Here is a 23,664-nt window from a genome sequence, read left to right as displayed (position 1 = left end):
ATATAGGGCCTCATCACGACTTGGGCGGTAATGGTAACTCTATTAGCGTGGGCGGTATTAGCCCTAGCGCTGAACTCCCCAGCGCTAATAGCGCCGGATCACGAGTTCAGCGGTAATGTAAGTCCCCATTCCCCACTGAGCCCATTCGGGAATGCCCCATTCCCCATTGGGCTCAATGGGGAATCTTCACGCTAATAACGGCGGCGGATTTCCCGCCGGCGGTAATAGCGCAAATTTTCGACAGATTTCCCCCCAGCTCAGAGCTTGGGCGAAATCCGCCGAAGCCCTGATTCGGCGGACCCTTAAATCCGGCGGCAATAGCGCTACCGCCGGATTTAAGGGTTACCACCAAAGTCGTGATGAGGCCCATAGGCACTTAGAGACCCACATGTTACATTCTGACAATGAACTACACACATTGTATTGAAAATTGACATTTTCCAGGACCACATAACATAATATGGAGTTACTATTGTAATGATGTTTTGTATAGTCCTTTTTGTGTTTTCTCACGTTTTATGGCACTGCTTCACACGTTGTTGTGATTTTTATTTCAGTGTTTGTGTTACAGGTATTCCGTACTGTGTATTTGAGTTATATTTTGTTCCAGGGAAGTCTTTTTGTATGCCATCACATGACCATATCTCACAGACAGGCCAGCAACCCCTCTGTGAATAGTGGCATTCTGCCTTTAGAGCAGCGTGGACAGGGGGCACCCTGGCCTGGTTTTACTTTCCAGAGCAAGATCGCCTGACAAACCCCTGCTCACACTCATCTGGCACACAGATGTGTATGCAGCGGTCCAGGGTTCTAGGGTGGACACAGAAGAAGGACCACAACCGAGGACTGGATATAAAAGGATACAATTACAGCATGTGGGCTGGGAGGTGTTTTAGTTCAACATACATGCCCAGTATCACTCGGGAGGTGCTCGCCCAGTACTGTTTTTTTCTACGTTCTTCTGGTACTTGTAATCCTGGATTGAGTGTGGGGAAAACAAAACTACAAGTCCCAGAATGCAAAGAAAAATACAGGACTGGATTAATGAAGTTGTGGCAGTGCACTAATGAATCCTTCATATACGGCTGTTGCTGTTCCTCAATGGCACTGAAAGGAAACAGAGAGGCGCTGGTCCAAGGGCAATCAACAACATGTTAAACCCTTGTGTGCATCCTAACCCCGCGTGTTCTACAATGGGACAGGCATGTAAATGGCCGGAAAGCCCCGGGACTCCTTTCTTCACCTCTCCCCCTTTCTCTTTGATGCACACAGATTATTATTTTTTGTCTGCATGGAGCCATACCCCTCAGATGCAGGACACTTGTGGGGTTCTGCCTGTTAACTGTGGGCAATTGGTGTTTACATTGAATAAATGACTACATCACCAATGTTGAGTACCAGCATCCAGGGCTACATTCTTAAGTTAGGCTCATTGGATATCCCTATTCATGTATCTTGATGGATTTTTTTGTTTTCATTTTATTTTTGTTATTTAAACACCATTTTACAACACATTTACTTTGGTAGATGTTACAAAAGGCCATATGGGAGGACGGACGTGGCCTTTTTAGCTTTTCTTAATAAAATGATGCGGGCAGCTCTGTCTCTGAAAGTGAGGTCTGCTAATCAGCCCCTCCCTTTCCTAATGCTGCATGCTAGAACAGCATACTGCACAGACGTGGCGTTGCTGCAATTGTCTACTGACATCTTTTAGCAGCTGCCTTGTGATTTCACAACTTTGTAGTCACCAAGTGAAATGAGTATTCCTAGCAGCTACCGATGGAAGCAGAAGACTAGTATGGCAGGATCTGCCTGTTAACTGTGAGCAATTGGTGTATACATTAAATACATAATTGTGGCCCATGGGATCTGGTAGCAGATGTCGAATATACATGTAAACCGTGTCTGGTTATTAGCTATTCATGTCATTTTATTGTCACCTTGGTGAGTGACTGGGTCTGCTGTGTATTTGGGCTACGTTCACCCAAAGGAACCATTTAGGTCCCACCCAGAAAATCCTCTCTTTGTTCCCCTTGAGAGGGCTTGTCACCTTCTCCGGGACACTGGGACTCTCCATGGGGGTAGAGGGGGGGTGGGGGGGGGGGTTAGCCAGGAACCAGTCCTTCAAAGGCCGACCTGTCAGTACAATGTATGCGATCTCAATGTCACCTGGCCTAGTAAGATCGTTGTCTGTCATTCCTCTGTTCCCCTCCCCTGCCTTGTCGCGCCTTGAAACACTTGTGTATAGGCACGTTATAAATGCCCTATCATATCATATATCAATGGGCAAATCACACCAGGATGCTGAGTACTGGAGACCTTTTGATGTAAGCAGAAATAGGAAGGGAGCAGAGTCAAAGTATCCCAGGAGCATGCTGCAGTCCTTGGAGGGGTATCATCATCCTGTAACTTCCTTTCCCAGTCTTCATGTCTTGCAGACAAAGCCCTCTGGGTATGACATCACCAGGAAATAAGATTCAGAAACAGCTTTCAGAATTGGACCCCATAAAAGGGTAAAAGGGCCCAATTCACTTTGGCATCTTGCCTATAAAGAGTGGTTCTTATTTGGATACTTGTAGAAGAAGGAGTCATCTGGAACCTGGTTGTCTACTCCAAATCCTTCTGCTATAGAGGTGACGACCAAAATCACCAAGGAAGAGGTTAGCTATTCTCCTTAACCATCCCACGGGAATATATGGGGGGGCTGCTGACTGAGTCCTAAGGACCCAGGACCTGCTCACCAGGGGGAGGGGGGGTAACAGAACCCTGCAAGTACTCTCTTGCTAGCCTTCCTAGTTGGGCTTTCTTTGTCTCTGGAGACACTGTTTTGCAACTTCAGCCCATTTAATGAGCCATCTTGACAGTTCTGAGACACTCTTTGAACCGCTGCAAGCATCTGGAGCTGCCTTTGACATATACCACTTTTTTGATCTGCTGACTCAACCCATCCTCTGACTGCTCCACTGGTTCAAGCTGGTCACAGTTGTCAAAAAATTGTATCATGGGACCCTTTTGAGCTGACTCGACCAATTTCAGATACTGACTCGACTCATCGCTGCCTGGTTTCCTCATCTTAATTCAAGCAGATCACGACTTTAGGAGTGCACCACATTGTTGGACCACCTTGAGCCGAATACAACCATCTGGACGTGCATGATGCAGTGGGAATCATTGACCCAAAACCTCTTGCTGCCAACTCGATCCATTGCAAGCACCTAGAAGCCTGTCTCAATGCTGTTGAGCCCCAAAGGCAAGCATTCCGAGGTAATTGAAGTGGACCAGTCTCACTGGCCCACCCCAAAGGGTCCTAGTGGTTTGTGAGGCCCCACTCTACCTTTTTAAAGACAATAACCAGACTCTTACATTTGCTGCAGCAGTCAGCACCTGTGCATTCATGTCATCAGCACAGAGAGACCCCCATATTTCAAAGTCTGCATTCTCTGTGCTTTTCTACACAGGGGTGGGTGATAGTGTTTTTGACTAGTTGGAATGTATTGCTATTTTCATTAAAGTGCCTATTGTGTCTTGAACGTTGGTTGGGGATTTTGTCTTGGTAGCGCAGTACTTACTATTGTTGTTTTTTCTGTGCCTGTGCTAGCTCACATCCCTCCTGAAGAAGAAGGTGTATACCTGTAGGGCGGCGCCTATTTCACCTCTATGATTGGGATCACTGCTGGTCTAGTAGAAGTGTGGGGCTGGGCAGGAACTTTTGCACGGCTCATCCCTGTACTCCCACAGAGCAGTAATCATTTTGTCGCAGTATGGTGTGGACATCAAGGTTACCCACACCTGTAATTTTTATCAAAGCATACTTTTCAAAATATATGTCATCAGATTCCAGTGGTGAGGGCTAGGGTGAGCAAACAATAAAGTTGCTCGAAGCCAATGTAGAGTCTAACGGTATAAGTTTGAATTCTAAGCAAGCGGCTGGCCGCTGAAGCTCGCTACCCCACCCTCCGCCCCCCCTGCTTTCTTTCTGCCACCTTAAATTAAAGGAATGGAAGCTTTTTTGCATACTTTCTGTCCCCTCTGATCATCACCCCAACCATGCACCCTCCTTCACCTGCTAGCTGCCATAGAAATGGAAAATGGGCTCTCCTCAGGGCTCCCCTATTTGCCTCACTGCCATCTTGTTTGTAGTGGTTATATTGTTTGTGAAGATATGCTTTGCCAAACCTCCCCTACCATTGTTACCCCCAAAAGTGAAACCATTAGCAACACAGACTTGTGCCGGGATACTAATGGACACAATACGTTCAGTGGAAGCCATAGCAGTTGGTACGGCACAACTGCCCTTTTGCCTTTTGCACCTCACTTAGGCGGGTTATCCCAGTATGGCAGGCAGGTCCTTGTCGGCTGGTCTGGCCCTCCACCTAGCTAAGTATTGGTAATTACACCCCTCTTGCCCTCACTGCTCAACAGACCATAATGCAAATGCTGACACGTTTGGGGATGCTTGTGGTCTCATGCAGAAGGGATGCGACCAAGCTGTCTATTTGGGCTGGGCTGCCCCTTTTGGGATGGTTCCAAGCATGGTTTACATATGGTCTTTCCCCTCTTGTAATGGCTTGGTAGGCAATGAACGATGGTCTGGAGGGTTGCCCAGAGCAATGCCAGAGGTTATGATTAACTCTAAACCTTCCAACCATCACCTCTTGTGTTTTGCTATAATGCAAACCGTACGACATCCTTTCATTGCAGGATGTTTTTTGTGGGGTTTTTTTTACTGCAATTTATTTGCCAAAAACCTCATCGAATTTTTTGGGGGGGTTGGAAAAATATATATATCGGGTTTGGGTGTTCAGGGATACATACAAAATTAAAGGGGATGGGGTGATTGGGGGCAACCCCCAAAAATAAAAGAATAAAAAATTCAATGAGTTTTTTCGTAAAGAAATGAGCGGAAAAAAAGCCCCCGAAAAAACATTCCGCGATGAAATGACATGGAACCATGCAAACACCAAGGCAGTCTGGGGTTTCAGTGATGTCCACGTACCCCATCAATGAAAGAAAAGAAGCCAGGCCACTGAGGCAGCTCGGCTGCTGTCTTTGAAACAGTATGGCGCCCTGCCACTCGTTCTTTCTACCTTCCTCTAATTCATGTAGGTTTTGTATTCGTTTCTTAAATTATTCTGATTTAAAGGCATGTATCAATCCGCCTGTTCTGCCCCTCAGCAGAGATAACCATGCATTCATTAATGCAATCCTGCAAAGACATTTGTAGTTTCTATGAAACTTTATCAGCATTTAATAATTAGCTGATATATGATTTTTCATTCTTTTTTTCATTTTCACTTTACATATACAAAACATATACATATATACAAACAGTGCAATGTGGTAAACAGCAACAAAAACTCGTCTCATAGTAGACATAAATGCACAACAATTAGTTATCTACACCGCCGCCATTATTCACGTAAAGACGGCGTAACATCCAATATCACAATTATTAGAAAGCAACTCATAATCCAATAACAGAGCTAACTGTCAAAAGATTTGTTGGAATCCCACGGCAGCGAGTCGCCCGGCAGCCACATCAGATCAGCTATCCAGCATATATCCGGGTCCCTAACTGGGATGCCCGCCCACGTTCTAACCGTCACCCGTGACACCAACAATTGCATGCCTTGATGAAGACTACGGTCGAAACGCGCGTCGGCTTTGTTCCACCTCACATGGCTCATGTTGCCAGACATCGACACATGTTTATAAATACATTAAAATATGGATGAAAAACAAACAGAGGAATGTGCCGATAATTTCAACACACTTGCAAAACTCAGTACAAAGGTTATCTCCTAGGAATTGTTCAACAAACTGCCAGCGCCCATATCAAACAGGGTTTGGCACCCCACCCAACTACTGTCAAAAGATGCCCTGAGTATGTATCCTTTATCTTGATCTCATAAGGGTCAACTGCCGGGCAAACAAGTGACCAATCTTTAGGTGAGGCTGCTGACTATGGCACTTGGTAGTGCTAGCTTCAAAAGGGTCTCAGTGACTTGAAACTGCCTGACGGAGCATGTCTGTGAGATGGACCTGGTGCAAAGGTACCAGAAGGCGATTCTGCTCCTGTGATGGCTGCTAAGACTGAAGTGCAACAGCCACCAGACATATAACCCCGAACCCCACACAGCACGTGCTTTTCCCGGGGCCATTATTCAATTGTGAAGGTGCAGAGCCACAATGCTTATCTGACAAGTTAGTGATGAACCACTGCCGGCTCTCGTGCTCCGGGACCCTGAGTCTAGGCTAGGGAGCAAAGCATCGGGCGCTGTGTGCTGTTCACTCCCCCTGGTCTGGCCCTGACGGCAGGCTGCTTACATTCCGGAACTGGCCCAGAGACTCTGGGGTTTCAAGCTTTCCACTGGGTCTCCAACGGAGAAAGGCAGAACTCCAGGATTTCTGGATGGCCACAGCCGCCCGAGGGGAGAAAGAGGTCAAGCTTGGGTCACCTCACGGGATTCAAACCTGTGCCCTGCTCTGTGTTGCCAGGAACATGCGACTCACAGAGTTATACTGCAGGGACAGGGTTTAATGAACTTTGTGTCCCTTGGCTTGATGCCCTGCTTCCCCCACTGTCACACAAATTCAGGAAGGTAGAGAAGTTCTTGGTATAGTATTCCTTGCCCACTGCTGGAAATCAGAAAGATTTACTGGCGGAACCCTCTCATCCTTGGACGGGCAGGGCCGTGGGGAGGAGGAGGCAGGGCCGTGGGGAGGAGGAGGAAGCGGGGCTGAGGGGCTTAGTCCCAGTCGGTTCGACGTTATTTTGCCGCAGGATTTTTCGTCGCGGGACTTTTCATCGCTGTTTTTTTATCGAAAAAAACAGTTTTTTTTTTAGAGGGGGTTACCCCTCAAACCCCCCTTTATTTTTTTTTATTCCCTTACACCCACAAATATTTATTTAATTTTTAAACCCCCCCAAAAAAAAAAGCTGATGAAAAGTCCTGCGACGAAAAATCCCGCGGCAAAAGAACTGTATACCTCCCAATCCTGGTCACACAATACAGTATCTCTTCATAGAACCCAATCCTGGTGATTTGCATGAACGCAAAGAGCATTATGGGAATATATAAGTATGTCCAGAATTTTAAATTTGAAAAATTACTTATTGTGATTCAGTAAGAAACCCTTTTGAGCGAATAATGGAAGTTGGGCTCTGCAGTTTTAATTGGTCACACTACTCACCCTAAATAAAATGTCTCTACATTGCAGGACATATATATCAGTCGCGACTGCTGCCACAAGTATGTGAGGCTTTGGCTGTTTCTGTATGAAAGTGTTTGTTGAAATGTGGCTGGCTCATGCATGTTATAACTCCTGGGTCTGGGGACTGGGCGACAAGACATGTTTTGCTGGAGTTCCGGCCCATTTTCTGCGCTGGCTCTGCCCAGGTATCGTGTGGTTCATCATGAATGACAACAGAGATAAGAGACTCAAAAGTGTAAGGTAGGTGTATTGTAATTAGAGTCATTACGCAGTTCGTCTTCTAATCATCCCGCCCTTTAGTCATCCTGACAGACTTCGGATGGTTTTACAGTAGGTGCTAGGGTTATAGGCTCCATTTTCTCAACACAGACAATTACAACTCTCAAAAGGGTCTTTTGGTCGGCTGTGGCTTTAGCCCACAGTATCTCACCATGCAACGTTTCGCTTATCCAACGCTTTCTCGGTTATTTGTGAGCGTTAGCCGGGCCCGGCTTGAGATTCGTGGGGACCCATTTCAACCTGATGGTTGGGGCCCCCCGTTTGCTTAGAGCAGAAAATAGTTTGAGGCTCCCGTAGGGTGCATACATTATAATGGGGACAAAGAAATATAGCCAGAGGTTAATAGCCGACGATCATCACGGGACGGCCAGCCAACAGGGAGCTTAAACACTAAATGCACACTGAAACACTATAAATCCTTCTTTGTCAGCAAGTGGCTGATGTGGAGGAACGAGTGATAAAAGACAACAACGTGGTAACATTTCTGTATACCCCAGTGGAAGTGACGGCCAGAAGGGCTCCATCAAACGCCGCTGTTAAGGCGAGCACTGCAAAGCGCTCATTTTAGGCCCCAAAGCAACCGTTATATAGCAAGCAATATATTGCCATGTTTTAAGATTGCTGACTGGGAAAATAGTGGCATTTGCTGGGGGCCCCCTGAAGCTCGTAGGCCCTTTCAACTGAAAAGGTTGAGACGCCCTGACGCCATCCTTGGCTTTAGCACTCAGCTTTCCCAACGTGCAGCGGTCCAATCATGACACGTTTTCTCAGTACAATGTGGGCTTTGGCACTCAGTTTTCCAATAAGCAGTGGTTCCGCTTGCAAATGCTTTCACACTAGACATGGCTTTTGTAATGTTCAGTTTTCTCTGCATGCAGCTTTTCGCTATTCCCAGTAATCTGGTTCTCAACTTCTGCAGACAATAACTCCCAGTTTCCCCAGCCATGCGTGACATTAATCAAAGGCCTTCTCACTTAGATGTATTTTTTTAAACACGTGTTTTCGGCAACATGCAGTGGGTCCCTCGGCTCTTTGGGGGCAATCTTTCAGTAAATAGTTTTCTTTCTGTGGGCTTTGCCTTTAACCCTCCGTTTCCCGATTTACAGCGTGCCAACAACACTCAAATGGTGTCTCGATGGCGCTGTGGGGACTAACAGCTTCCCAGCAGGCAATGTATCAAGAATTAAGTCCTTTCTCAGTTTCCCCTGAGATTTGACACACCGTTGACCCGCCTGCAGCAGCCAAGTAATCCCGCGTCCTTAGTTCGATATAGGTTTTACAGCTTGTATACATTGTCCGTCTGTGCAATGGTTTAGTGGTTGAAGCATGTTGCAGTGGGCTTAACGCTCACTCTCCCAACATGCAGCGTTTCATCACTACAACGATTTCGCAGTTTGCAATAAGTTGTGGTGCTTGCAAAGCAGAAACGAAACTGCCCGTCTCCTGTGGCTACTGTGGTCAGCATCACCCCCCAGTCCCTGGGAAGCATTTGCAAGGTTCTTGGGTACCTCTCCAGCACGGAAAGTGTTGAAGCTGGATCTGAGGGTCCTCGTTTGGCAGCCAGGGGCTTTTAGGGTTGTGGTGGCCATAGGCGTAGCTATGATTGTCTAACAAGTGGGGCCGGAGCTAATGTAGTTGGACCCACCACGGTGGCATTAATGTCTGTAAATGCCCACACAGCGCTGCTATTGAAGTGGGCATTTACAGATTTTGGGTGGGCGTTGCCCGATCATGCCCTACCCTTCCTATGCCTCTGGAAGTGGCATAGCCAGTGTCTTCCTTAGTCTTTTGGCGTCCTTGGTATCTAATATACTTTGGGTATGGATGTTTTCCAGCCATTGACGGAGGTGCACGCACTATTCCCCACCTGCAACCACCAATGGCCAGTTAATAGCGCTACAAAAGCCGAAACAGTTGGCATTGCCAATGCTTGTTTTTTTTCTGTGTCAAATGTTCGTTCAGGCACACACAAAGCATATGTTATTCTCAGTGACTAAATGGTGATGTAAATGAGAGAACGAAATAAAGAATGCAAGATGTTTTCTGGCCTAGTGACATGGCCACACACCCAGGGGCGCCGAGTACGGGGGGTTGCGGGGCCCGGGCCCCCCCACCGGCAGAATGAAGACGGGGCTGAGCCCCCCCCACCACACAGGCCGGAGAGAAGAGACGCAGTATGGATGGCCCTTTGTTCCATCCATACTGTGTCTCTCTCTGGCGACCTGGGTAAAAGCCGGGGAAAAATGATGTTTAGAAATTGTGGGGCAGAAGAGGCTCTTGCTTTGCATCTGTCTCAATTTCTAAAAATCGTTTTGGGTTGGGTATACCTCTACATCTGTGCACAGATGTAGAGGTATACCCAACCCAAAACGATTTTTAGAAATGGAGGCACAGATGCAAAACATGTCTGTCCCTCAATTTCTAAAAATCGTTTTGGGTTTGGTGTATTTGTACATCTGTGCACCCCTCTTGGCAAGAGGGGTGAACAGATGTAGAGGTACACCCAACCCAGAAGGATTTTTATAAATGGAGGCACAGATGAACCCATTTAAAGATGTGTTTATATCCATGATGACTACTATCCTGACATGCAAAAAAAAGTTGTTTTATGTTATTAATCAAATGTTTTAAACATCATGAAGAACAACGAGCTGGAGGTTTGTTGCAAAGAATCTCCACAGCTGTCGGTGTTTATTACACAATTTCTTTTATTGCCTGTCTTAAATCAGTGAAAGTACAGTGGGTTTAACTACATTTTCAAGGTTGGCATTATCTTGCATTCTGGGTCTTATAGTTTACCATCAAGGGGGTGAAAATGAAAGTCACAATGATCTTCTTTTGGCTTAACATGTTGCTATAAGGACTTATGTATCATGTGGCTTTATTATGCAATTTGTGTTTGGTAAGTAAACTCTAGAAGACACTCTGACTGCAGGCCTTGAAATCCAAACTGTTTGTACTGAGTAAAGCTTGGAAGGTATGCAGTCAAATCTGCAAGGTGGATTAAAATCTCTGCTTCACTGTTCAGCCATGGTTTGTGAATCTGGTCCCGCTACCTGCAACCCCCCGCCATCTGCCTGGCCATCCCACTCCCTCCTTTTTGGATGCAGCCAGGGTACCACTAGTTCTATTTTTCCACTTCCACCACTGCCGCCAACTTTAAGTGTTTTGGAATGCCCCATGTCAACCAAACTTCCGTATTCCCTCCACCAATGCTGGACCTGATCAACCGTAATTGAGGCTTGCGTTCGCACAACGCTTAACCCTTGATGAGCGAACAAGCGATTCTATTGCTCTACTCATTGAGAATCAAATTATCAGACAGACGCCCAACTGATCTGCCCAAGCAGGGAATCAAACCTGTGACGTGCAGGTCACACACACATGCAGCAGGAGCTCAACCCGTTCAGCTACCTTACTAGCCACTGCCCGGATGAGTTACAAGTCATGTACATCACGCTTCCTCACCTGAGTCCTCAAGGTTGCGGTGAGGTTCACCTCACATCATTGCGGACTGGGACGAGGAAGAGAAACGGAGGGATAATGTGAGGGAAGGGTTTGAGATATAGGGAAACGTTCAGTGGGACAGCGCATATTTTGCTGTCCCATGTTGCAATCATGGCCAGTCTATTGGGAGTAAGAGATCAGACTGTAAACTGGGAAGGTGCAAATTGCCCCCCATCTCCCCAAAATGCAGCCCTTACTGCGGACATGGCGCGTACCCGGACCATCTTGTGGGGCGCGCTGCACTCTGCATGATTTCCAGAAATGAAAACGCCACACTGTTCTGCCCTGCATTAAACACGGGGATTTTTCTGCTCTGGATTAAAAAGAAGTTATATATTCTAAGTGTGCTTTTTAGCTCAGAAGGATATTACATTACTACGTTCCCTTAAATAAGCAGTGCATCTCAGGTGGGTTACTGTAATGAAAATCACTTCAGTGAGGTGTGATCACGCCTTGGTCGTTGTGTATTTGCACAACTTCTCAAGTGGTGATTAGAATAAATACAGTGTTGGCCAGGGCGTAATAACTGGTTGGAACATTATGGTGAAGATGTACAGGACATCCCAGGCGGATCACCGGAGTTGACTCTGCTATTTAATTTGGCGCATCAAATACGTTTCAGTCTCCTGAACCATTTTTTCTTGACCAATTTGGAACACAAGTATTTTAGGCCACAGCAGAATCATCTTCACTCGTGAGCTAGGCCGTCATGAAGAACCAAAAGTGATACTGTCTGTTGAGAATTACTGTTTAAATATACCGTTTATTTATTTATTTTTAAAGTTGACTTGTAATTATTAGGGCAGAATTCCGGTTGTGGGGCTTTTTTGCCTAACTCTTAAGAACGGCCGACCCTTTCTGCTGATTTATTTGATTTTTGACTCCCCTTTCCTCCCAGGCCGGCTTACTCCAAAGCCTTTCTCTGGGAGTGGCTGTAAGGAATTCGACCATCCGCGCAGTGGGTGTGCGCTCACCTAGTCTTTTTTAAATGTTATATGAAATTGAATGATGGTAGAGCAACCTCTGAAAAATGTGTGGAGCTAATCCACACACATTTTCCTATGCTCGCTGCACAACATACACATAGACCCGTGTACTCTGGCTGGAGATAGCCTACAGGCGCAGTCCTTCCTGTCATATTTAGTTGGGATTTCACAGGTGTAGTACATGATGCATCTCACAATGGGGAGGGCCAAAACCTTCCTCCTGCTATGGCCAGCCTAATTAACTATCAAAGGCTCCATGGATCCGCCCTGTCCGTTTGTTTATCCTCTGCAGATGGTGGCTGATTGTGGAATTATTTGACATTATCTGGTTTATATCTGGTTTCTATCTCCATTGATTTCTCCTGAGTCGGCACAGAGTCTTGTGTGTCTTTGGTGCCTTGGTGCCTTTGGTTCTGCAGACCCTGCGGGTGTACTCCTATTTATGTCTTTCTGTCTTCCTGCCTGCTCTTCAAGCAAGTGCGGGTTTGTTAATCATCTTGATGGGAACGAGCGAGCTATTGGAACCACCACAGACCCGGTCTGGTCTGCGTCGCGGAGGCAGCATTTCTACTAAAACTGCAGTAAGGAGGAAAACCTCTGCACCCAAAATAGGTGCTGACTTAATTAATTAATTCACTCCCACTGCCTCAATTGACAGAAATTGTCCTGTTCTAACAAATGCTCCTAAAACGCACTTATTAGTGGGTGGTGGTACAATGATTTGCATGCAGAAGGGTATGCTGGAGCATTGTAAGAATGACGAGGCTAGTGGAATTAATGTGCGAGACGAGTGCAGTGAGTATGGTGAACACGAGCAAAATGAGCCTGTTGCAGATTTGACTAATAGTTTGATTAATGAATGTGACAACGACTGCTTTATTGCTGACACTGAAATCGAAATGGAAACAATTGAGACAATTGAAACAAATAAATCTCTATGTACTATGGGTATTGCACCTGTATCTAGCACTGCCATTACAAATCGAACCCAAGGTTGTAAATACTACTCATGCTCCGAGTTCCCAATTGATAGCAGTACAGACGGTAATAAATTGGTATCAGCAAGCACTTTTCCCCAAATGCGTGTCCTCACTGCAAAAATCGTACAACGGACATATGGGGGGAACAAATCGTTTTCCATACCACATCTTGGTGATTTTATGTCTGACAAACAACAACAAATTGAACTTAGAACAGATCACATGACTGAAAAAAATATCCAGCAAAAGAGTGATGACAATCAGCCCCAATTCGGCATTTACAACATCTTGGAGCTGCAACCACCTACTCAAAACAGTGAAAAGTTGAACATTGAAAGAAGGGATTCAATCAGTGTGGCAGACAAACTGTTGAAAGATCTTTTAATAATGAATTTGGACTTTAATAACTGGACTAATAACAAATTAAAAAACGTATCTACTTTAAATAAAGGGAGTGCTATGACACGGCTGTTGCCTCTTGATATTGCACATGCAAACAATTTTGAGGCTGAAAGAAATGTCCTGGCTAACCTTGGCTCTACCAAAGTCATACATAGCCCCGCACGCAAAAGGAAAAGAAGCGGACTTAGCAATTCGGGTGAAATTGCCTGCTCACAGATAAGAACACCAAAGCAGCAATATATGCTGCATTCCCCATTAAGATTCACAGCGATTGAAACAAAAAATCAAACACCAACTGAAATGTCAACACCTGTCAATGAGGGAAGAAATACTTCATTATCATCTTCGTCTTCTTCCACCTCTGACATTGACGATTCTTCCATAATGGAAAGACCTTTTCCTAAAATAAGACGAGCATATTGGAATAAGAAAAAGTCCAATCTACAAAAAAAACATAATACACCGGAAAGAAATATACCAGACTTACAAGCAATGATTATGTCTACTATGAACATCGTTCTCTCTCCATATCTGAAATTGTATGAACAAATGGATGGTAATATTAAAGATCTAACTACGTTAATAGCTCTGGTAAATACCAAAGTGGCTAACATGGAAATGGAACAACATAGAAATTATGACATTTTGAGACAGGAAAAAACTCAAAATGCCAACTTTTTGAACTTAATATTAGACTCTAATCAAAACTCACGAGAGGACAAGAAATTAATAGCTGAAGTTGCTTGTGAAACCCTAAAGCTTTTTAACAAATCTTGTCTGACTGCTTCAAAGGATGATGCGAATAGTAGCGATAATTTAGACAGCTGTTGCAGTACTTCTAATGTAGGACAAAAGACTCTCCCAACAGCTCAACAAAACTCTGAACGTGAAAATGTTGAAAAGGAATTGAAAAAAAAGATCTCTCGCTCCAGAGAAAAGTTAAGGAAAATTCATCCGTGCTCGGACAAAAAGACAAGGATAAAGCTTGGCAAGGATGCCACCCACTTTCAGAGGAATCCTTTACTGTCCCCAGGGCTGAGCGCGTGATCTTACTAGATGGCCTACAAGAGAAAAGGATGCACATACCCAAAAATGATAAGACCGAATTAGCAAAGGAGCGTGGTGGTACTACAAATTCCAAATTGATTGAAAACAGAATTTGTGAAAGCTCAGAGAAGCTCCAAGCGGAGGAAATAATTGAAATAATCAAAATAAAAGATGCCCAAAATGTCAGTGAAAATCAGACCAAAATTAGCATCAATGACAATGTAAAGGAAACCCTTGGTACAAAAAAAATAATGAAAGAAAAAGTAAAAAAGATGGATAAGGATATCTCAAGTGAGATTGATGATCTGCAGGAAAAAAAACGCAGAAACTTCGAAAGGGTTGTTTGATATATTTGCAAAAAATAGATCAAAACAAGTTTCAAAAGGAGTACTGCAATTAAAGAAATCAAAAAATCAAAAGAAAGGAAAAATAACAAATGGAGCCCGAGCATTTTTAAGAAACTTGAAATCAGTCACTGTTAACGTATCAGCCAATAGCTGCGGTACATTGCAAAATAACGCGGATGGATGTTCATATAAAGAAAAGCAAATAAAAACTCCCTTAAAGGCCTGCAAAATGCAAACGGAAATCCCAATGTCCACCACCTCAGATCAAGATTCAGGAATGAAGTCTGAATCAGTTGACATTGAAACCTTAATGAATCTCTCAACATATGAAGACTCACAGGAAGTTACACGAACAGGATATGACAAGAAAAATATGACCGAGCCGTTGAGCCTATAAAGAGTAAGGATGTACCATCATCTGGGCGTCTCTGTAAATGGGTGACTGAACCTAAAATCTCCAACTCTGACTCACACGAACAAATAGTGAGTCCCTTTAAAACTTTAGACGAAAAAAGGGAAAAACTCACTTTATTGAAACTAAACAAAGTTAACCAAACACCATCAATAAATATGGCGTCTAATTACAAACCTGTTGACGTAGAAAAAAAAATATTGGAAGAAGATCAACTGTCCTGTATGAAAAAATCAACGATTATTAACGTGCCATTAGATCGGAACTTCAATAAAGGAAAGGGAGATCTTTTCAAAGCTCAAGGAAAAAATGGCAACACAATTGGTGAGAAAGGCAATGCCAACAGAACAAAAGCAAAATATTGCCTAAGTCTTGAAAGAATTTGAAATATCAACGATGGACTCATAATGAACAGGAAAAATGTTCTAAGTTTGTTTTATCACGTTCCTGTTCTACGTACCATCGAGTCCAGTAACATTCAGGCTGTTGAATTCAAGGATGACATTGCGTTGGATAGAGTGTTTTTATATGTGAATTCGAGATTGGTGTGTGAAACTTTACTGCAAGGTGCTGCAGCCTTATTACCTTGTGGCTTCGACATTGTTGAAGTATACACTACCATTATGTCTAAAAAAGCAATTGACAAAGTTCTTACGCCTACATGTCAGCAAAAAGAACTTGTGAATGAAACACAGTCAAACCTTCAATCAATGGTAGATGAGACTGGAAATCGGACTATAAGCAATTCAATCAGGTTCGAAAAGAGCAGTCCGGCTATCAAAAAATAAAACAATCTGAACTAATCCGAATTACAGTAAAAAACACTCTCCAATCCATACAAATAAATGGAAGAGAAGAAAATCAAGTACCTCATAGTGAGTGGAATTGGATAGCAGCAACCATGGCAAATAACAGACAAAGCTAATGTTTATCGAAGCCAAAAAATGATCGTCTAGCCATTGGTTCATAGAATACAAGAGGTTTCTCTCACCTGTTTAATTCCAAAGAAAAGTGGGTTAGTGAGATAGACCTGATATGTTTGCAAGAAACCTGGTTGGACATCTGTCCAATTGCAGAGAACTATGAAATAGCATTTAATCCCGTTAGTAAAGGAAGCAAAGGTCGTCCAAGTACAGGTCTTCTCACTCTTGTAAAAAAAGCATCTGGTGCAGAATAAAAGAGTATAATAATATAGCTCCATATATTCAAGTGGTTACCGTCACACGGAATGGCAATGATGATAATAACCGTCTGACACTTTTTATCATAAACCTGTACTGGCATCATAGTAAGGCAGGCACATCAGCATTTGTTGAACACATTATGGATATAATTGATGAATTGATGATCAAAGATAGCAGTGCCAGCCTGGTCTTATGTGGAGATTTTAATTTGGACTTCATCGAGAATGGCAAGAATGAACTACCAAGAAAACAGAATTTGAAGCAAAAATGGTCTGAAGAATTAATTCTACGGAGAATCTCCAGGCTGAATGGTAATGTCGAAGGTGCATACCTGCCAAAACGACCTGGCAAAGGAACGATCAAAAATCCATATTGGACTACATTTTTGTTTCTGAAAACCTATCATTAAGGATTCTAAATTTTGAAGTTCATAATACACAAGTCAGCGACCATAATATGATAACAGCATATTTGGAAATACCCAAGCAACCATTATTAACAACTTGGAATTGGGACATAACATCTAACTGCAGTAGTAATAGACTAAAACTCAATTCACATCAAGTGTGTACACTGAAAAATGAATATGAGAAACGCATTGGCTTGTTGGGTGTAGATTACACCCCCTTGTTAGAACAATATAAGATCCTCAAAAACCAGAATGGTATCCTGTCTCACAAGTACTCACATATTTACAATTCTGAAATTGTCATGAGAAAAAGAGAAATGCGCAGGGCTCTGCGACAATTCAAAAATGACAATAAAGTGGATCAGTTCAAGTTTAAGAAAAAGATCAAACAGAACTACAAGAACTGGTTAATAGCACATCGTGCCCAAACAGAACAACATGATGCTGAAAATATAATGAAGTGCCTAAAAGAGAAAAATTCCTCAGATTTCTGGTCAATCATCAATAACGAATCCGGAACACAGCTGGCTTCAAATAAAAATATGGTCACTGAAAATAAATGGATTGAACATTTCTCAACCCTGTTCTCAAAAAAAGGTAACATTCCCGATACCCCGATGCCAGCCCTTTCACATTGGGATATCCAGTTTGATCAGGATGAAATTTTGTCAGACATTAAAAAGCTCTCAATTCTCGTGCCCCAAGGCCAGATGGCATAACTAATGCCATGTTGAAATCTGATACGGAAACCTGGTTCTGTAAGGTTCTGTAAGGTTCTTTTTGACTAAATTGCCTTGGAAGGTGCTACTCCGCTGTCATGGAAAAAAGCCATTGTTGTTCCGATTTTCAAAAAGGGCAATCGATCAAACCCAATGGACTATAGGCCTATTACCTTGTTAGACGTAATAGGCAAGTTTTATGCAGCACAACTTCAGCATAGATTGATGGAATGGTTAGTTTCAACTAAACATATTGATGTCAGACAAAGTGGGTTTGTGAAAGGTGTTGGCTGTTGCTTAAATTTAATGCTCATTAACATACTAAAAATGGATATGATAATGAAAAAATCAATAGTGTATCTAGCATTTGTTGACCTGTCTCATGCTTTTGATAGCATAGACAGAGAAATCCTTTGGACAAAATTAAAAACCTGGAATTGTCCCGATAGCCTTTGATATGCTATCAAGGATCTGCATACTGATGCTAAAATCTACATTCGTTTGGACACATGTGGCACTCTGTCTGAACCCATTCGCACCAACTGTGGAGTCAAACAAGGGTGTCCACTCGCAGCCATAATTTTCAATGCCTTCATCTCAGACATCGGTGAGGCCCTTGGGAATGCAAAAGGATTTGATCCTAAAATAATGGATTCTGCTTTGAACAGTATTTTGTATGCAGACAACTTAGTACTCATGGATCTTACACCCATTGGCTTACAACGAAAACTTCATGTGTTGGAACAATATGTTCAAGTCAATGGGTTACTTATAAATACAAGTAAGTCTGTCATCTTAACATTACAGAATCTTGCCAAAAGCACATTCAAGAAATGTAACAGGCACCTTGACAGTGAACCTCTACACCAGGTAAAAAAAAGTAAAATATCTGGGTATGTGGTTGAACTCAAACATAAATGATCAAATTTGGGTTGAGAAAACCAAAGCTAAATGTTGTCAACTAAGTGCTCAAGCTACAGCTTTAGATAAAAAATATGGCAAGTTCCCATTGGTTCCCACTCTAAAGTTTTACAAACAAAAAGCAGTCCCAGCTTTAATCTATGCTGCAGAAACTGCCTTTGGTTGCCCCTCCAGTTTGTGGGATAGCCTTGAAAACATCTTTTGGGGCAGAATCTTGAAAGTTGCTAGAGGAATACCGGCAGCAATATTACTATACAAATTGGGGTTAATCTCTTTAAATGCAAAGGTTACATGGAACACTCTGTCTGTCTTTCGCAAGATTATCCTGCCAAATGGTGCTCTGCAAATGAACATTTTGCATGATTTGGCTGATAAACAATCAAACACCGTTTTTTCAGCCTGGATAGATCAATGTCACCTGATCCTAACGGACATAAATAGTGATGTACTCACTTTGAAAGAAAATCCTGAAGCCGTAAAGAAAATGCTATGGGAAATGATTGGATTAGTACTTGCACAAACAGAGCTAAATACTCACTCTTGAAGAATGTTCCCTCTGAAGGAAAAGCCTACAATTCAATCTATAAATATCTTGAAAAATGCCCAGACAAACAAAAAAGAATCTTACTAATGAAATTCAGGCTCAACCAGTTTAAGACCAAAGAAGTAATTATGAGATGGACCAAATATGAGAAGTTGAATCCAAAATGTAGATTTTGTGATCATTTTGAAGAAAACATCAAACATCTGATTCTTACTTGTAAAGCCTTCTCCACGATAAGAATGACACTGTTTGAATCAATTGTGGCAAACAAACCTCATCATACCATGGAAGAATGGTGGAAGAATGTTTTAGAGACGTAAACAATAAACTAACATATGCTCTAACATTTCTCCTTAAAAACATTGATGAAGAACTATCCAAATCACAAGAAAAAATTGACTCAAATATAGGTCTGCAATCTGTGATGTACTCTGCCCAATTCATTGTTCATTTGATTTCTCTTATTATTTTAATTGTTCAAATGTTTTTGATGTTTTCTACTCGCTAATAGCGATAAGTATAGATATGAACAGTCAAATGTAATGTCATCCTTTTTTAAAGGTTTGATTAAACCAATAAAAAAAATGTTTTTAAAAAGAAGATGCGCGGGACTTAGCATTACATGTTTTCACCCATTTACCTTTTCTGTTGCCAAGCACACTGGTTATGACCTCATGCATACACAATATTGTTGGTGGGACCCAGGATTGGTTCATTATGGTAGGCTTAGCCTACATCAATCACTCGGACTCATTTGGCTTTAAAAGAGTGTCGAGCCCCTCTTGTGCAGATCATCTGAAGACTTTGCAAGGAGTAACAAGAACAGCTCAGCATTGGACCCTGGCTGAAGGTACAGTCTGCCTTACAGCGTCCGTCAGTGAAGGAAGGCCAGGATTTCCAAAGAGGGAAGCAAGATCCCTCTCCTAAACATCTCCCTGGGAACATAGGGAGATACTGAATCCAGAGGACCCTCCAGCAACTCCAGTACCGGTACCTAGCTAGAAAACAGCGTGCCCAGCTAGGCTCTGCAAGCAAGCCTCCTAGGTGGGAAGTGCCAGCCAGTCTCTGAACCAAACCCAGGACAAGGCAGTTGCCTGCAACACTCTCCTCAGCTTTGAGCTGTCCGCCTTAAAGGACGACACAGGCCCAGTGAAGAAGCCAGGAGGGCATCTACTGACGTTCGCCTTAAAGGACATTTTCGAGCCACTCGAACCACTCCAATTGCAACCAACTGCACCGCTGACTGCCGACCATCACTGAGACAAATATTCCTGACCCTGCGCCGTCGTGTAGGGCAGCCTGCAGCCGTCCATCCAGCCTCACATGCTGAACTGCCTGCTGCCTGATACCCTCAGCTATCTTCCATCTTAAACTCTGTTGCAGAAACTGCAAAGCACCCTAAAACCGACTCTACACGGTCGAGCACCAAGAACTTTTACAAGCACAAGGTACATTGTGGTTCTGTCCCCCTGGTCCTTCTCTGAAGGCCCCTGGTTACATTTTGCGACCAATTGCTCCCTTTTTGCTGAAACCAAGTATTCTTGAACTATTGCGATTAATTGCTTTACCGACTACCCTGCTGCCAGTATCCAGAAACCCCTTCCAGAATTCTTGGGTTTGCCTGAGTTGGTAGCCAGCCATTGGCTGGCCGAAAAATGTACGTGATAAGAACCTGGGGTTGCACACAGTCTCCCATGTTCGAATGAAAGAAGATAGCTGTCCTGCTTCTGGAACAAAACCGTGAATCCCTACACGGTCTGCTGACAGAGAAAGAGGACTGAAGCTCTTCACCAGCATCTCAAGTGCCCCGGGAAATCTGACGGGGAAGCTCTGCCTCCCCGGCGACCCAGAAGGAACTAACTGTGACACTCCTTCCGGTTCCATGTATTAAAATTGCAGCAAAAATGGCTGTGATTACAAAATATTGCAGCAAAAATGCCCTGGTTTTTTGTGCCACAATCATGGAAAGGATGCGGGGGACACCCCTACAACCCCCAGACCCATTATACCATTTAATGGGATGCGGGGGACACCGCCGCAACCCAGCTCCCCTTAAATGGTATAATGGGGTACACCTTTACCGGGTCTAACCAAAGCATTTTTGCCGTGATTTGTTTTACCGGCGGCATTTTTGCCGCAATTTTATTACCTGATACCCTCCTTCCCACTGTTCTGGCAGTGACAGCAGACGCAACGTACCTTCCCCAAGTTCCCATCTCCCTGAAGCTGCTGGCCGTGCCTTCATCGATTGTCCCTGGGATGGGTGCCCCTTTGCTGCAGACAACTTGCTGCTCCTTCGTCACTGCTGAGTTTGATTTTGTTCATATGGGGACATCTGGCAAGCACCCTTGTTCCTTCTCCCCATCTTTGAAACTCGTGGAGCCAGTGCTACCCATTATCACCCGGCAGCATTCCCGAGCATGCCCAACGGGGTCCCCAAGGCGACAACCTCCTCCCCAGTGTGGCCCAGAGGATGACTTGTCAGTAGTCTTTCTGGGATCTCCTGGCGCTGGTGTGTTGCTGTTCGGGGGGTAGCAGCTGTGTGCAGCCCTGCAGGTATGAGCTTGACATGTCCCCTAATTATGAGTCTGGGGGGATACATGTTGCTGGTTTAAGCATCTGGTGAAATCTGGCCCAACTCCAGCACTCCAGCATCAGGCCCTATGGCCACCTATTTCCTATTAAAAAAAAGGTGTACGTTTCACTGTTTCTTGTGACAGAATAATTGCTTCTTCAGGACACACGGTTGCCTGCCTTTTTTGGCGTTCATTGCCCAGTACTTGCTCATCATCGCTTGTGACGTTTTGTATGTTTTTGTTTGTGTTTCACGTCTAGTCCTACATTGATCTATTTCAAACATTTGTCAAATCTAAGTGTTTGTAGTTGACGTGTGTGGCGTGGCAGAAGCACCATATATTGATTTTCTCCTGGGGTCTGAGCGGGCCAGCCTGTGTGCACGACAAACTAGCTTAAGAACTCCTGGAATCCCAGTCCAGATACTGCAGGGACCTGCTGCGCCCTTCGCCTACAAACACATACTAAAAACACGTATTTGGGTCAAACAGCCCGCCGAGTCAAAGCAATAAACCTTGGCCTTTGAACAGGGTGTTAACAAATGGAGCTTAAGCAGGCCAGGTAAACACTGCAACGGTGCGTGGTCGTTTTGTCCTGTTTCGTGGCATGTGTGAATTTGATGGGTTGCCCTTCTGAACTAACATTTCGTTGCCTCTTCTTGAATTCCTAGGAACACGCATAGAGAGCACAACTTATGAAAGAAGGACAAGAGTGCAAACAAGATCTATCAACAATGAAAGTCCTCTTTGCCTTACTTTCAGACAACTTCTATCGTTCCTTTGTGTAACTAACAAAACACACATTCATCATTTCATCATACATACATTTTGTTACAATACAAACCACAGTTCACAATCAGCTAAAAAAAAATCTCGTGGGAATTATTCTGATCTTGTACCAACATGTGTTTCACTGGACTCCAGTCATTCACACCAACGCACAAGGCGGGTCAGCTTCATCAGGGCATCAGAGAGCAGCACAACTACAATATAATACAATAAATATCACCAAATTAATCTTTTTTTTAGAAAATAATATGCACAAATAGTTAAAAAAAACATGAAAAGTGCGTAGAAAAAGTACATCACTGGTAATTTCATAGCAGGTTTTACTGCGCCATCAGGTGCAGTTAAACAGAGCAGTTTGCCTATTGATACGTTTCTACATCCTGATCAAAGATGGTCAGACATAAATCTCTATAGCCCAGCCTGATCAAAGATGGACAATCCTACGTCTCTATAGCCTGATCAAAGATGGAGAGTCCTGAGTCTCTATAGCCTGATCAAAGATGGATAGTCATGAGTCCCTATCCTGATCAAAGATGGACGGTCATAAATCTCTATAGCCTAATCAAAGATGGTCAGACATAAGTCTCTATAGCCCAGCCTGATCAAAGATGGACAATCCTACGTCTCTATAGCCTGATCAAAGATGGAGAGTCCTGAGTCTCTATAGCCTGATCAAAGATGGATAGTCATGAGTCCCTATCCTGATCAAAGATGGACGGTCATAAGTCTCTATAGCCTAATCAAAGATGGACGGTCATAAGTCTCTATGGCCTAATCAAAGATGGATAGTCATACCTCTCTATAGCCTGATCATAGATGGATAGTCGTAAGTCTCTGTAGACTGATTAAAGATGGATAGTCATAAGTCATCGTAGCCTGTTCAAAGATGTCTAGTCATATCTACCATAGCCATATCTCAAATAAACACACCTCAAAAGCAGTCAGTGAACATCTGCCTTATAAAGATAGACTAAAACATTGAACCAAATCAACATGTAAAGAGGAAAACGCAAAACAAAATGTGACTAAATAAATGACACTCAAATTGAATCCCTACACTTGATTTGAAAATAGTGATATCATTGGATTACTTACTTATCTGTCCTCCTATGGCAAAAACATAGTGATGGGACAGGCTCCATACATTACAGGAATGTATTCAAAGCTATTTCACCAACCATCCAAAATAGACAACAACACGAACATCTTGATCAATAAAGATTTAACCAAACGAGGTGCAGGAATGCAACGATTACTTGTCAGAGATTTCGGTCTGGACGTACCCATGCTAATATTCACCTTGCTCAACTTGCACACACCCCAGCCGGACTCGGCCATGCTCCATGTTAG

At 43.5% G+C, this 23,664-nt stretch overlaps 1 protein-coding gene across 5 annotated transcripts in view; it reads left to right on the top strand.

The window, feature by feature from the left end:
- PDE7B (phosphodiesterase 7B) overlaps positions 1-23,664 on the top strand; it is a 1,355,672-nt gene that overhangs the window by 995,374 nt on the left and 336,634 nt on the right. The gene's annotated exons all lie outside the window — the stretch shown is intronic.

This window comes from Ambystoma mexicanum, chromosome 4p, assembly GCF_040938575.1.
Source record: "Ambystoma mexicanum isolate Mex_15411 chromosome 4p, UKY_AmexF1_1, whole genome shotgun sequence".
In the NCBI taxonomy this organism is placed as follows: Eukaryota; Metazoa; Chordata; class Amphibia; order Caudata; family Ambystomatidae; genus Ambystoma; species Ambystoma mexicanum.
Note: the sequence above shows the minus strand (reverse complement) of the source record. Positions and strands in the feature narration are given on the sequence as shown.